Raw genomic sequence first — 14837 nt, forward strand, 5'->3', positions numbered from 1 at the left:
ATGATTCACCATCATAACCATTACTGATAAATCATTCGCTAATGAAAAACTTTTTCATTAGAGGACAGACGAATCGTCCACTAATGATAAAAATTGAAATTGGAAGATATGTACAATTTCTTCCACTAATGATAAAAAATAAAATGCATTAGTGGATGAATTTTACATTTGTTAATGATATTCTTGAATTTTATAGCATTCAAGGTACCAAATCAATGCGCTTTATGAAGTATGTAGGCGTAAAGCGTCACAGTTCATACCCTCATGTATATTTAAAAAAAATGAAAGTAGCAACTTCTAAAAACATTTTTCCGACCATACTTTGAATTGGATTTATTGATTCCTACAAAAGATTTATGAACCCCATCTCTAAAAGTTAAATATATTTGCAATGTTATTGTTTTCTTGCAACTTACTAATCCTCTGACTATTTCGTGCCAACATGTAGTATAGTCCATTTGAAATAACCATGTAAATACTCGTTTTGTAAAGATTTGTTCCATATATATACATGTGTACATCGCGTTAGATGAAGTCAGAGGATAAGTGAAAATTTAGTATGATGTTTACATACGCCAATGAGCAGATAATTATGAAAATGTGAACTTTGCATTGGTCATCTTCATAAAGCATGTTTTTTTCCTCAAAGTAGTATGAAATAGCATTCTTGTCATCAAGTCGAATCCACATGTTGCTCAGATTACATGTACTTCTCGAAGTTTTTGCACTTGATTAAAGATTCTGTATGCTGCCAAATATCTAGTCTTATATTGTTTTATGATTTTTTTTTTCTTTATAATTACAAACTGCAAAATAATTCAGAAAATGTAAAAGTTTTTTCCCCCAAAGAAAACGGTCATGGGACTCAACTGTGGAAAGAGTGGACTGAACTAGACTACATTTGTATCTGTAAATGAATGTATAGATGTCAAAAAATTTGAAACTTGTATTGTACCAGAGATCTCTCAATGATATTTCGAAATATCTACATTTCCAATGTTTAAATGTTTCTATCAATAAGGAGGAAAGGTATAGTCCACAAATGAAGAGGTAAATGTGTCCATCTATTTTAAAGTAAGATAAGGAGCTAAAAGTGTCCATCAATAGGGAGGAAAGGTATAGTCCACAAATGAAGAGGTAAATGTGTCCATCTATTTTAAAGTAAGATTAGGAGCTAAAAGTGTTCATCAATAGGGAGGAAAGGTATAGTCCACAAATGAAGAGGTAAATGTGTCCATCTATTTTAAATTAAGATTAGGAGCTAAAAGTGTCCATCAATAGGGAGGAAAGGTATAGTCCACAAATGAAGAGGTAAATGTGTCCATCTATTTTAAAGTAAGATTAGGAGCTAAAAGTGTCCATCAAGAAGGAGGATAGGTATAGTCCACAAATGAAGAGGTAAATGTGTCCATCTATTTTAAAGTAAGATTAGGAGCTAAAAGTGTCCATCAAGAAGGAGGATAGGTATAGTCCACAAATGAAGAGGTAAATGTGTCCATCTATTTTAAATTAAGATTAGGAGCTAAAAGTGTCCATCAATAGGGAGGAAAGGTATAGTCCACAAATGAAGAGGTAAATGTGTCCATCTATTTTAAAGTAAGATTAGGAGCTAAAAGTGTCGATCAAGAAGGAGGATAGGTATAGTCCACAAATGAAGAGGTAAATGTGTCCATCTATTTTAAAGTAAGATTAGGAGCTAAAAGTGTCCATCAAGAAGGAGGATAGGTATAGTCCACAAATGAAGAGGTAAATGTGTCCATCTATTTTAAAGTAAGATTAGGAGCTAAAAGTGTCCATCAATAGGGAGGAAAGGTATAGTCCACAAATGAAGAGGTAAATGTGTCCATCTATTTTAAAGTAAGATTAGGAGCTGAAAGTGTCGATCAAGAAGGAGGATAGGTATAGTCCACAAATGAAGAGGTAAATGTGTCCATCTATTTTAAAATAAGATAAGGAGCTAAAAGTGTCCATCAAGAAGGAGGATAGGTATAGTCCACAAATGAAGAGGTAAATGTGTCTATCTATTTTAAAGTAAGATTAGGAGCTAAAAGTGTCCATCAATAGGGAGGAAAGGTATAGTCCACAAATGAAGAGGTAAATGTGTCCATCTATTTTAAAGTAAGATTAGGAGCTAAAAGTGTCCATCAAGAAGGAGGATAGGTATAGTCCACAAATGAAGAGGTAAATGTGTCCATCTATTTTAAAGTAAGATTAGGAGCTAAAAGTGTCCATCAAGAAGGAGGAAAGGTATAGTCCACAAATGAAGAGGTAAATGTGTCCATCTATTTTAAATTAAGATTAGGAGCTAAAAGTGTCCATCAATAGGGAGGAAAGGTATAGTCCAGAAATAAAGAGTTAAATGTGCCCATCTATAACGAAGAAAGATTATGTACCAAAATGCGTCCATTTATTAGGAGGAAAGAGGAATACACATAAAGAATTGTGTCCATCTGTTGTAAAGAAAGATGAGGAGTTAAAAGTGTCCATCAATAAGGAGGAAAGGGGTAGTCCACAATTAAAGAGTTAAATGTGTCCTATTATAAAGAAAGATTAGGAGCTTAAAGTGTCCATCAATTAGGAGGAAATTTTGGTTCAAAATTTATTGAACACGTAAGCCTACAAATGGCTTTGATTACTTATTAAGAGATCAGAAGTACATATGTATTGGAATACTTCAATGATGATGAACAAGACAAAAAAAGACACCCCACGAATCAAACCTGAATCATCATAACTTATTACCGGTATACACTGTTCCCTTTTTACAATTCCTATTCAAAAGTTGACCTTATTTGATGTTTATTATACAGGAATTTGTTAAATTACTTATTCCAGTCTTATTAGCTCTAAATAAGTATAGTCTATGTAGGTCAAATGGATACTTACTTAAAGGTGTTATTGTCTTTAAAAACAAGTGGACATTTAATTGCAAGCTGATAAGTTTTTTACTTTTGATACGTTGTAAAACAATTTTTATTGATCATATAATTAGATGATATAATAAAGATCAAAAAGCTCATGAACTTTGGACATCTTCAAGCCCATGAATGATGGACATAATTTAACTGATTAATATCAAATTTTGGAACTGGTTCAGTTGGCTCTTAAATATAAACTAAACTTTTAGCTCATAAAACTTTAGCTCATAGTTACTTATTGTTGGTCTGTCTGTCCGTCCGTCTGTCCGTCTGTAAACTTTTCACATTTTCAACTTCTTCTCAACAACCACTGGGCCAATTTCAACCAAAGTTGGCACAAAACATCCTGAGGTAAAGGGAATTCTAAATTTTTAAAATAAAAGGCCAGGCCACCTTCCAAGGGGAGATAATCAAGAAAAGGTAAATATAGGGTAGGGTCATTAAAAAATCTTCTTCTCAAGAACCACTGGGCCAGAAAAGCTGAGATTTATATGAAAGCTTCCTTATATAATGCAGATTCTAAATTGTTAAAATCATGGCCCCCGGGGGTCGGATGGGGCCACAATAGGGGACCAAAGTTTTACATACAAATATATAGGAAAAATCTTTAAAAATCTTCTTCTCAAGAACCACTGAGCCAGAAAAGCTGAGATTTATATGAAAGCTTCCTTATATAATGCAGATTCTGAATTGTTAAAATCATGGTCCCCGGGGGTCGGATGGGGCCACAATAGGGGGTCAAAGTTTTACATACAAATATATAGGAAAAATCTTTAAAAATCTTCTTCTCAAGAACCACTGAGCCAGAAAAGCTGAGATTTATATGAAAGCTTCCTTATATAATGCAGATTCTAAATTGTTAAAATCATGGCCCCCGGGGGTCGGATGGGGCCACAATAGGGGACCAAAGTTTTACATACAAATATATCGGAAAAATCTTTAAAAATCTTCTTCTCAAGAACCACTAAGCCAGAAAAGCTGAGATTTATATGAAAACTTCCTTATATAATGCAGATTCTAAATTGTTAAAATCATGGTCCCCGGGGGTCGGATGGGGCCACAATAGGGGGTCAAAGTTTTACATACAAATATATAGGAAAAATCTTTAAAAATCTTCTTCTCAAGAACCACTGAGCCAGAAAAGCTGAGATTTATATGAAAGCTTCCTTATATAATGCAGATTCTAAATTGTTAAAATCATGGCCCCCGGGGGTCGGATGGGGCCACAATAGGGGACCAAAGTTTTACATACAAATATATCGGAAAAATCTTTAAAAATCTTCTTCTCAAGAACCACTAAGCCAGAAAAGCTGAGATTTATATGAAAACTTCCTTATATAATGCAGATTCTAAATTGTTAAAATCATGGCCCCCGGGGGTCGGATGGGGTCACAATAGGGGGTCAAAATTTTACATACAAATATATAGGAAAAATCTTTAAAACTCTTCTTCTCAAGAACCACTGAGCCAGAAAAGCTGAGATTTATATGAAAGTTTCTTTATATAATGCAGATTCTAAATTGTTAAAATCATGGCCCCCGGGGGTCGGATGGGGCCACAATAGGGGATCAAAGTTTTACATACAAATGTATAGGGAAAATCTTTAAAACTCTTCTTCTCAAGAACCACTGAGCCAGAAAAGCTGAGATTTATATGAAATCTTCCTTATATAATGCAGATTCTAAATTGTTAAAATCATGGTCCGCGGGGGTCGGATGGGGCCACAATAGGGGGTCAAAGTTTTACATACAAATATATAGGAAAAATCTTTAAAAATCTTTTCCCCCAAGAACCACTAAGCCAGAAAAGCTGAGATTTATATGAAAGCTTCCTGATATAGTACAGATTCTAAATTGTTAAAATCATGGCCCCCGGGGATCGGATGGGGCCACAATAGGGGGTCAAAAGGTAAAAAAAAAAATCTTTTTTTTCTTTCGTTTTTTTGTTGATATAGTGCAGATTCAAGTTTGTTAAAATCATGTACCCCGGGGATTGGATGGGGCCTCAAGGGGGGCATCAAAGTTTTACATACAAATTTATAGGAAAAATCTTTTAAAATCTTCTTCTCAAGAACCACTGAGCCAGAAAAGCTGAGGTTTATATGAAAGCTTCCTGATATAGTGCAGATTATAAATTGTTAAGATCATGGCCCCCGGGGGTGGGATGGGGCCACAATAGGGGATCAAAGTTTTACATACAAATATATAGGGACAATCTTTAAAAATCTTCTTCTCAAGAACCATTGGGCCAAAGAAGTTCACATTTACATGAAAGCTTTCTGACATAGTGTAGATTCAAGTTTGCAAAAACCATGGCCTCCAGGGGAAGGTTTGGGGCCATAATAAGGACTACGGTTTTACATGCAAATAGATATGGAAAATCTTCTGATATGGACCAAGGTGACTCAGGTGAGCGATGTGGCCCATGGGCCTCTTGTTTTTTTCCTTACCGATTTTGTTCAGAGGATTTCTCAGAGATGGCTTGATCGATTTACTTCAAATTTTTAGGGTTGATGCATTGCTATCTGAAGTTTATATCTTTTGTTGGATTTTTGAAAAATCACTTCCGGTTGGAAGTTATCCCACTTTTATCGATTTTCAGATGACCATTTTGTCCGGCCAAAATCTCAAAAACCATAAAAGCTAGAGCGCTGAAATTTTCAGTAATGTTAGACGACAAGTTGTAGTTGTGCACATGTGTTTTAAAAATTTCCGGAAGTGCCTAGTATGGAAGCTCAGTAGGGGTCGAAAATGGAGTTTAAAAAAGTGTCCCATTTTTTTCCACGTTTTAAATCATAACTTTTTACTCGTAAATATTTTGCTTAGACGTATATAACAAAAGTTGTACAGTTTATTGAGATCTTTAGTGTCACATGAGGAAATGGGCCCATAGGCCTTATGGCTCGCCTGAACCATTGAATTTCTGTTAAAATGATTAACTTTTTTCTCACGAAACTTTTAATAAGACATGTAGAAGAAAAGTTGTTCAGGTTTGCAAGATTTTTCAAACGATATCAAGAAAAAGGCCCACGGGCCTTATGACTCGCCTTAACAGTCTGATAAATGTCGCAATCAATAACTTTTTTCTCAAGAAAATTTTAATAGGACATGTAGAACAAAATTTGTTCAGTTTTGCGAGATATATCTAGAATGATATAAAAAATAGGCCTCCGGGCGACATGACTCGCCTGATCAGTCTCGAATTTGTATCGCAGTAAATAACATTATTAACTTTATTGTCGAAAAAGAGGCTGACCCCTTTAATTAGTGGCCGAGAGCGGCAGAGATTCTTTAATTTATAGCACTTAAATGATCAATATTTGTAAAACATTACCAAAGCTAAATTGTACGTCTAGACAATATATTTGTTTCATTATTTTTGAACGAAAATATCAGTCAAATTCTTATCTCATCACATCTAAAATTGGACGGAAGACCCACTCGTTGCTCGCAACGAGATCGCATCTAGTTATTATTATTTTTTCCCCTTTCGTCTCCGAGACCGTTGGATGGATTTTCATGAAACTTTCACAGATTATAGAGAACGATGGTACCTCGAGGCATTTTTTCAAAATTCACTTCCGTTCGTGAGATACGTCCGATTTTCCGGTTTTTGAAAGAAACTTTTTCCGGGGGTAAACTTGAAAACCACTAAAGTTAATCGAATGAAACTTTCAGGGATGATAGATCTATTTTCTCTATGGTGCATGCACGTAATAATTTTTGTTGCCGTCACTTCCAGTCGTCACCGGAAGTGATTAAATGAATCATTAATTTCAAACTTTTTTCTTTCAAATTGAAACCTATATTGATTTACTAGGTCTCGTTCTAATTCTCAAAAAATGTTGATCACACCGGAAGTTGAATCTCTATCTTCCGGTTATATCAAAGAAAGACTATTCATTCTCTCATTTTTCAGTGCCATAAATCTCGGTCATTAAACAAGTTAATGAGTTGAGTTTCACATATATTATAGTCACTATGAATGTCTAGAGTAACCTTAAATATTTTTGTAAAATTCACTTCCCGTCATTAGATATTTTGTGGACAAATTCAGACTTTGTTTCCCTGATATCTCCGGAACGAGGATAGATATACATTTGAAACTGGCAGGGGTTATAGATTAGCGATAGTCCATCTTAAACATATTTTATATGTGAGTGTACGTCACTTCCGGTTTTAACAGGAAGTGGTTGAAAATTTACTATATTCACATTTTTTCAACACGATTTCTCAGAGATGGTTTAATGGATTTTCTTGCCAATTATGAAGATGATAGAAAATTGTAGTACCCTTAGACACGATCTTTCATTTTACCAAAATCTACTTCCGTTCGTAAGATATGTCCGATTTCCATTTTTCAAAAAATCATCTTGTCCGGGGGTAATCTCAAAAACGACTAAAGAGGAATAAATGAAACTTTCAGGTATTATAGATCTTTCGATTGTATAGTGCATGCACATTAATTTGTTTTTCGTTATCACTTTCGGTCGTAACCGGAAGTGATTGAAAGAATCACTAATTTCAAACTTTTTCTTTTAAATTGAAACCTACACTAGTTTATTAAGTCTCTTTCAAAGTATTCAAAGAATGTTGACCCCGTAGGTAGTCAAAACGGCTACTTCCGGTTTTTCGATAAAATACTCTTATACCTTTCGTCTTTGTGCCCCCCCCCCCATAAATCTCGTTTATATTTCAAGTGTTTATATGATTTTCAAATATCTTAAGAACAGTATCAACATCTAGAGTTAAGACAATTTTATTTTTCAAAATTCACTTCCGGTCGGTAGTAAGCCACTACTTTTTCTTTCTTTAGTCTGCTTCTTTTTCTTGAGATCTCTTTCAAATAGAGACGTGGAACTTTCAGGGAATATAGACAATAGAGAGTCGCTGTGGTTTATGGGAAAACACATCTGAATATTACTTCCGGCCGTCACCGGAAGTTACGAGAACTGGGTGAAAAGTTCATTAACACACCTCTCATGTCTTGAAAAGGCACATTCTCTGATAGATTTGAATGATTCTCGTAAGAACAGAAAGCTGTGTACCGGAAGTGTTCAAACGGAAGACCTAGTTATTATTAATATATATACGGTGTGACCGTTGGACCGAGCGAAGCATGTAATGTCCATTCGAGTGTCCCAAGTGGTAATCATAATTAGATTGCATAATTCCGTTAAGTATGGTAGGTTATGATTCATTTAAAAATATATATTTTAATGAAATTTTCCTTGCGCTAAAAACACAGTAACATCTCAATATTAAAGGGGTTTATATGGGGACAACAGTTTTACAGGATCCGCCTATTCATTGAACGCGGGAAATAAAACACAAGGCGACGTAAACTGTGTATTGTGACGTCACATTTAGCCTCAACTTTTTTCTCTTTTTCAAAGCAAACAATTATAAACAACAATAAAACATTCCTATGCAATGAAAAAGGCCGTTATAAAACTAAACAAAATTAACCAATACATTCAAAATGGTAAAAATGTAACCGTAATTTTATCGTATATTCTTATTTAAAGAAACTCATGAACTCGTTCATCTATTTAATCGTATTACGGTTTTATATGTAATTATTTGCTGAAACCTGTTACAATGATAATTATACTATTCACTTTGAACAAACTGAGTGTTTAAATTACGAATTGCACGTCAAAGTCTTCTATTATTGGCATTCAAAATAAAACACGAATAACTGTTGAAGCAGGTAATGAAAAAATAAATGGCGGCGCCCATATGGATCACGAAAATTTCAGTGAACGTATATAGAGATTGTCTCTTTTTCTTTTGCTGATTTTGACTTTTTTCTTTTACATACGTGTTACCTTTAGAGCCTTGCTTCGCGGACGGGCCTTCAGCCCGTCCGAGCTTCGCTCGGTATTATTTTTTTTGACCAATTTTGTGCAGGAGTTTTCTCGAAAACTATACAGTGGTTTTCAGTGAAACTTTCAGGGAAAATGTATTTTATTATGAACTTTGTTTATCTATTTCGGTTCCAAGTTATTGACAATTTCCTGATTTTCAAATGGAACTTTTTCCGCGGGTGATCTACAGGAAGGGCTAAAGATATGAACTGGAGACTTATTAGAGATGATAGAACATGACTTATAGATTTGCATAAGCACTATTTCGTACGTCGTCATCACTTCCGGTCGCTACCGGAAGGGAATTTAAAAAATGGATTTTTTCAACTTTTTTGTTTTTTAATGTTTTTCTTTGATAAAGGTAAGATAAATAGAGACTCTTTATAGAATGCTGAATATGATATTTGTTTTTAAATTGATCAAACCAAACTCTAGATATTTGTAATTTTCATTTTGAAGCGAGGTCCTCGCTAGCCTAATGGTTAGCGTGGTGGATTTTCATGCTGGCGACCCGGGTTCAATCCCCCAAATTACTCAAATATTTTTTTCCCACTTTATAACAAATGAAGAATTTAAGGTTATCTACTGGACACGGAAAGAACGGAAGACCGTCTTGTTGCCATGGCAACAAGTTTCTAGTTATTATTATTATTATTATTTTCTTCTTATTCTTATTATTCCTCTTCTTTAGTGAGAAATTTGTCCGACCGATTTTGTGAAGGTGTTTCGATAGATCCACTTCAAACTTTGTGAGCTGATAAAGGGTCACTAGGAGGGGTGCATTCAACTTTTCAAATTTTCAAAATGGCCGTCGTTTAAAGATGGCGGCCAAAAAACGTCAAAAACTCAAGGTTGTCGGATTTTAACCAAATTCTATTTCTAGGGTAATTTAGTGACCCCGAGTCCATTTCCACCATAAAAAAATTTGAGCCGCCATTTTCAAAATGGCCGCCATATACCAAAATATTTGAAAGTGTTGAAATATCTACAGCATTTCGGTTCTGGGGTAAATGGAGGGTCCACAATTCATTTCTAGCATCAGTATTTCCTTCCAATCAATTTTCAAATGTTTCAAAATGGCCGCCATTGAAGAAAATGGCGACCAAAAATCAAGTCCATCGGATTTCAACGAAATTCAGTTTCTAGGTTTTTTTTGAGAATCCTGAGTGCATATCTGGCATCAAGAACCATTTCTGACATGGGGAGGTGTTCGGAGACATTTGTGTTGGCATCCCAACACAGTTATAGCTCGTTATTATTTTCTTCTTATTTTTCCTCTTCTTTAGTGAGAAATTTGTCCGCCCGATTTTATGAACGTGCTTCGACTCAACCACTTCAAACTTTGTGACCTGATAGGGGGTCATTAGGAGGGATGCAATCAACTTTTCAAATTTTTAAAATGGCAGCCGTTTCAAAATGGCGACCAAAAAACGTCAGAAAATCAAGGTTGTCGTATTTCAACCAAATTTTCTTTCTAGGGTATTTGGTGTCCCCGAATCGATTCCCACCATCAAAAAAAAAAAAAAAATTGAGCCGCCATTTTCAAAATGGCCGGCATATACCAAAATTTTTGAAAGTGTTAAAATCTCTGCAACATTTGGTTTCTGATGTAAATGGAGGGTCCACAGTTCATTTCCAGCATCAGTATTTCCTTTTAATCTATTTTCAAATGTTTCAAAATGGCGGCCATTGAAGAAAATGGCGGCCAAAAATCAAGTCCGTTGGGTTTCAACCAAATTTAGTTTGTGGGTTTTTTTGAGGATCCTGAGTCCATTTCTGGCATCAAAAACCATTTCTGACATGGGGAGGTGTTCGGAGACATTTGTGTTGGCATCCCAACACAGTTATAGCTCATTATTATTCTTTTTCTCCGGTACTTTTTTGTCCGGTAGTGTTCTCAGAAACTACAAAACTGATCGATATGAAACTTTCCAGGATGATAGTATCGCATTTGTAGATGTGCAGAGTGATAGTCATTTTGTCTGAACGTGCATGCACGCGCGAACACGTGCACTGCAATTTTGGTAACAAAAATGGAAAATCAGAATATTACAGGGATCGATATGAAACCTAAATGGGATGGTAGTAAATCATTTGTAGATATGAAAAATAATAGTTATTTTGTCTGCGTGCAAGTGCATTACAAAATTTGTACACTAACTTTGGAATCAGTCTAACTTTTTTGTTGTTCATTAAAATGGCTTGCTATTCTTATCATAGGTAGATATTGAGACCCTTAACTGATCTGCATGGTCAAAATTACCAATTTGCACGCGTATGCACGTGCGCTTCATTTTGATTGGATAATACTAAAACGTTCGTAACTATCTTATTGATGAAGCGAATGAGATGATATTCACAGCATACGTAGACAATATGTGTACTATATATTGGTGTAACAAAATGCGCGTGCAACGTTTTTCAAATGTTCAGTTTTTAAAGGACGATAATGTTTTTGGTTTTCATCAAATTCTATTGATATGAGCGGGTTAGATGTGCCTTGGTACTCCTTACAGATTGTTGTGGTTAGAATTACTGCTCAGCACGTACATGCACGTGTGCTGAATTCTGATTGTACGATTTTAAAATCGCTATAACTTCCTTATATTTGGTGCAAACGTTATGAAATTCATACTGTGAGTATATGATGCAAATGCCTGTTGAACAACAGCAACACAAATTCGGAATCATACACGCGTGCGCATGTATGCAAGTGCAACGCTTTCTTTCATTTCTTGGTACTGAAATGAGCATATTGAACGTAGTACATGTAATTAAAGGCTAAAATTAAATGATTTTTTGCTATAGATTCACAAATACATCACTTTTAAAATGGGTGAGGTTTGGGGAACATATGTAACGGTCCACGTTACAATTAGAACTAGTTGATAATTGTGCTCAACTGAGTAGTTTTAGCATCTCTGGGTCCATTTGGTTGCATTTAAGTTCCATTTCGGTCCATTGTATTTCGATTTGAGTTCCATTTGGTAAATAAGCACACTCATTCGCACGTTGTCCTTATCATTGTCACCATGGGGGCATTATATTACACAGTTCAGTACTTGTGCACTACATTCAGAAATTTGTAAACAAAGTCGCAACGGTGTTTTGTAGTTGCTTTTATCTGAGGTTTTGTAGATTTTGCTAGTGTTATTCTTTTTGTTTGACCTCCTTTTGGAATCCGTTGATAACTGGAGTTGAAGTTTATTAACTGGAATTATATCTGATATTGTTAATGAAGCCATGTGATAAATCTGTTATCGTACACTACTTGTCCATATAGCACAACGAATTTCTATCAATTAGTTAGTTTCCCCATTTCATTCTAAATCCCCTATCACTTGTATCGAAGACTTTTCATTTATTATTATTATTGTTTGTCTGTAGTGTTGAATTTCTAACTTAAAAAAAAGAACCCTTGTAAAATGAATATAACTGTGCTACCACACATTACATTTGTTACATTGTCTGTTATTGGTGATAATAAATGTTGATTGAATGTCTGTAATTAAACATGTCAATATTGTTTTAATGATTTCCAATTGCACATTTCATTACTTGTGCAACCGTAGGTTTCAAATCTTTACAATGACATTGTTGTTTGTATTTCTTCCTTGATTATAAATGCTTGTTTTGTACGTCTGCATTTTCCCCAGACGTCAAGCAATAAAGTCATAAAATTACACGTCGCTTGTCCTGTTTTCGGTTTCAGAAAGTCACAAAAAGCAAACTGATAAAACACCAAGCCCATCGAAGTAAAACGATATTTAAAAGGCAATACAAACAGGTATTCAGCGCTTATATCCACTGCGAATATATTTGTTAAACTATGACTGGTTTTTAAATCAATAGAACAAGGGTGTTCGTCGCTCAATACTTCACACTCATGAAGAGAAACAATAGATTACAGAATACACAGGTTTAGGATTGTGATTTATTCTTAAAATTTTAATCAAAAGGTATGTATATTGTACATCAAATGTTAAGAGATAAAATATATTCTATATGTTAGTAATATTGACATTGATTCTAACTATTGATTTTCTAGTGACCTCATTATTTGAAAAAAATAGTGCACACTTTGTGTTCTCTCTGGGAATATATAGTATTTATACCTTGATATTGTGTAATGGCTAAATTGAAGAATATGCAAGTTGTGTCTGTAAGTAATTGCAATCAATCATAAAAGTAATTTCATCCAAGTAGTTACATGTATAAATAGTAATTAATGCAAGATTTGACGAAACGTTTATAGATCGTGTTTCTGCTCGAGACCCTGTTTTCACAAGAGGGTTTTCTGATGCATATACCCCCTTGAAATACCCCGTTAGCGACTTTTAAGATTTTGTATGAAATGTGAAGATAACGATTAGTGATGAATCTCATAAGCTTGATGGTCCAAACAATAGGATCATCCTATACACCAAGACACTTTATATCTATGTATACTGTTAATTATAAATCGTAATGAAGGAAATAATACAATTTAAAGATAATCACGGATGACTTATTTGCACAGATACGTAAATGATTCATGGTGAATAACGCGACCACTTGACTTATTAAAGGCATTTTAAAAGAGAGAGGGAATATAATGCTATTTTGTTTCGGGTTATTCTGATTTTTTTAAATTTCAATTCTCTGCAAGACCAACAGACAAAGGTTGTTTATTATATCATAATTTTTCAATCTATAATATGTAAAGTAAATTCTAGATTCTAATTTTATTAATAAATGGTATATCTTATAAAGATGTTTGCATGTCTCCTTGCTCTAAATATTGTAATAAAAAGACAATGATCACTATAATAACCCAGCAAACAAGTGATTTGTCATGGTAAAGCAATGTACTAGATATGAAATCAATATATTCAATAATGGTGAAAAAGATACGGAAAACTGATTCCCTCAGGCCCGACGGCAGACAAACGCACGGAATGCGAACCTCAAGTCCTTTTCGGTGTTGCTATATAAAATAGAGAGTGGGATAAACACAGATTCCTGGATGTACCAAAGGGGGAGGAAATATCCCATGTCGACCGATCACGCCCGCCGTGAGTCCTATATCCAGATCAGGTAAACGGAGTTATCCGCAGTCAAAATCAATGTGCCAAGAACGGCTTAACAATTGGTATGAAATACGTCAAACATCATTTGACCCAATGATCGTTATAACAACCATATAATTTGCGAAATACTGACTTCAATCGAGACTGTTGAAACCCCTGTACCATCAACTTGTTTGTCGGTAGCCTGCTTCGATTTAAAAACGGACCATACACAGGAAACCTTTGTGTTTCGAATCAGTTGAGAGGTTTAAACACCATATACAGGTGATATTGCAATATTGCTGCATAAATATGGGAAGTTGACGATGGAGATGCTGACATCATCCCGTTTGTCATAAAATTGAGTTGTTAGTTTGCCGTTAATATGTATTTCCAATAAAATATTTAAGTATAAATCAGAGGTGAACGACTATGTGGTGTCTTTTATATTCAGTTCACAGGGATATATCAAATTGACATATGACTGAAAATATATGGTTATACAAAATATGAAAGCCTTAGCTAGTACACTTCAAGCGATATTTTTGAAAAGATATGTCTTATATCTATCAGCATTTGATCCCCCATTATTGCCCAACCTTACCCCAAGACACCAGACTTAAACGCTATATGTTAGGAAAACATCTCAAATTTGTTGGATTGGACATAAGTGGTGCCATATGTCAATGATCACAACCTTCATTACACACAAAAAGTGTCTTTGCTTTTCGAAAAAAACAACAACCCCAAAACCCTAGGCTCACTGGGAGCCATTAGGTTAAAATTCAAAACACTTCAAAACCGACCATATCTTATTTAGTTAACTGTCATAGGGTGTCTGAAGCAATGTCGAATTGGCGTTTTACCCCCAAACAATCACTCAATCGTTAAATCGCATTCCACTACCGGTGTTATAGAGCAAGACTTCCCCCCAGAACCAGCCTTTCCCCACGGAAGTCTGGCTCTAGAGTGAGCCTTCCCCCTTGTGAAAGTCTGGCTCTA

Source organism: Ostrea edulis, chromosome 8 (genome assembly GCF_947568905.1).
Source record: "Ostrea edulis chromosome 8, xbOstEdul1.1, whole genome shotgun sequence".
NCBI classification, from domain to species: Eukaryota; Metazoa; Mollusca; class Bivalvia; order Ostreida; family Ostreidae; genus Ostrea; species Ostrea edulis.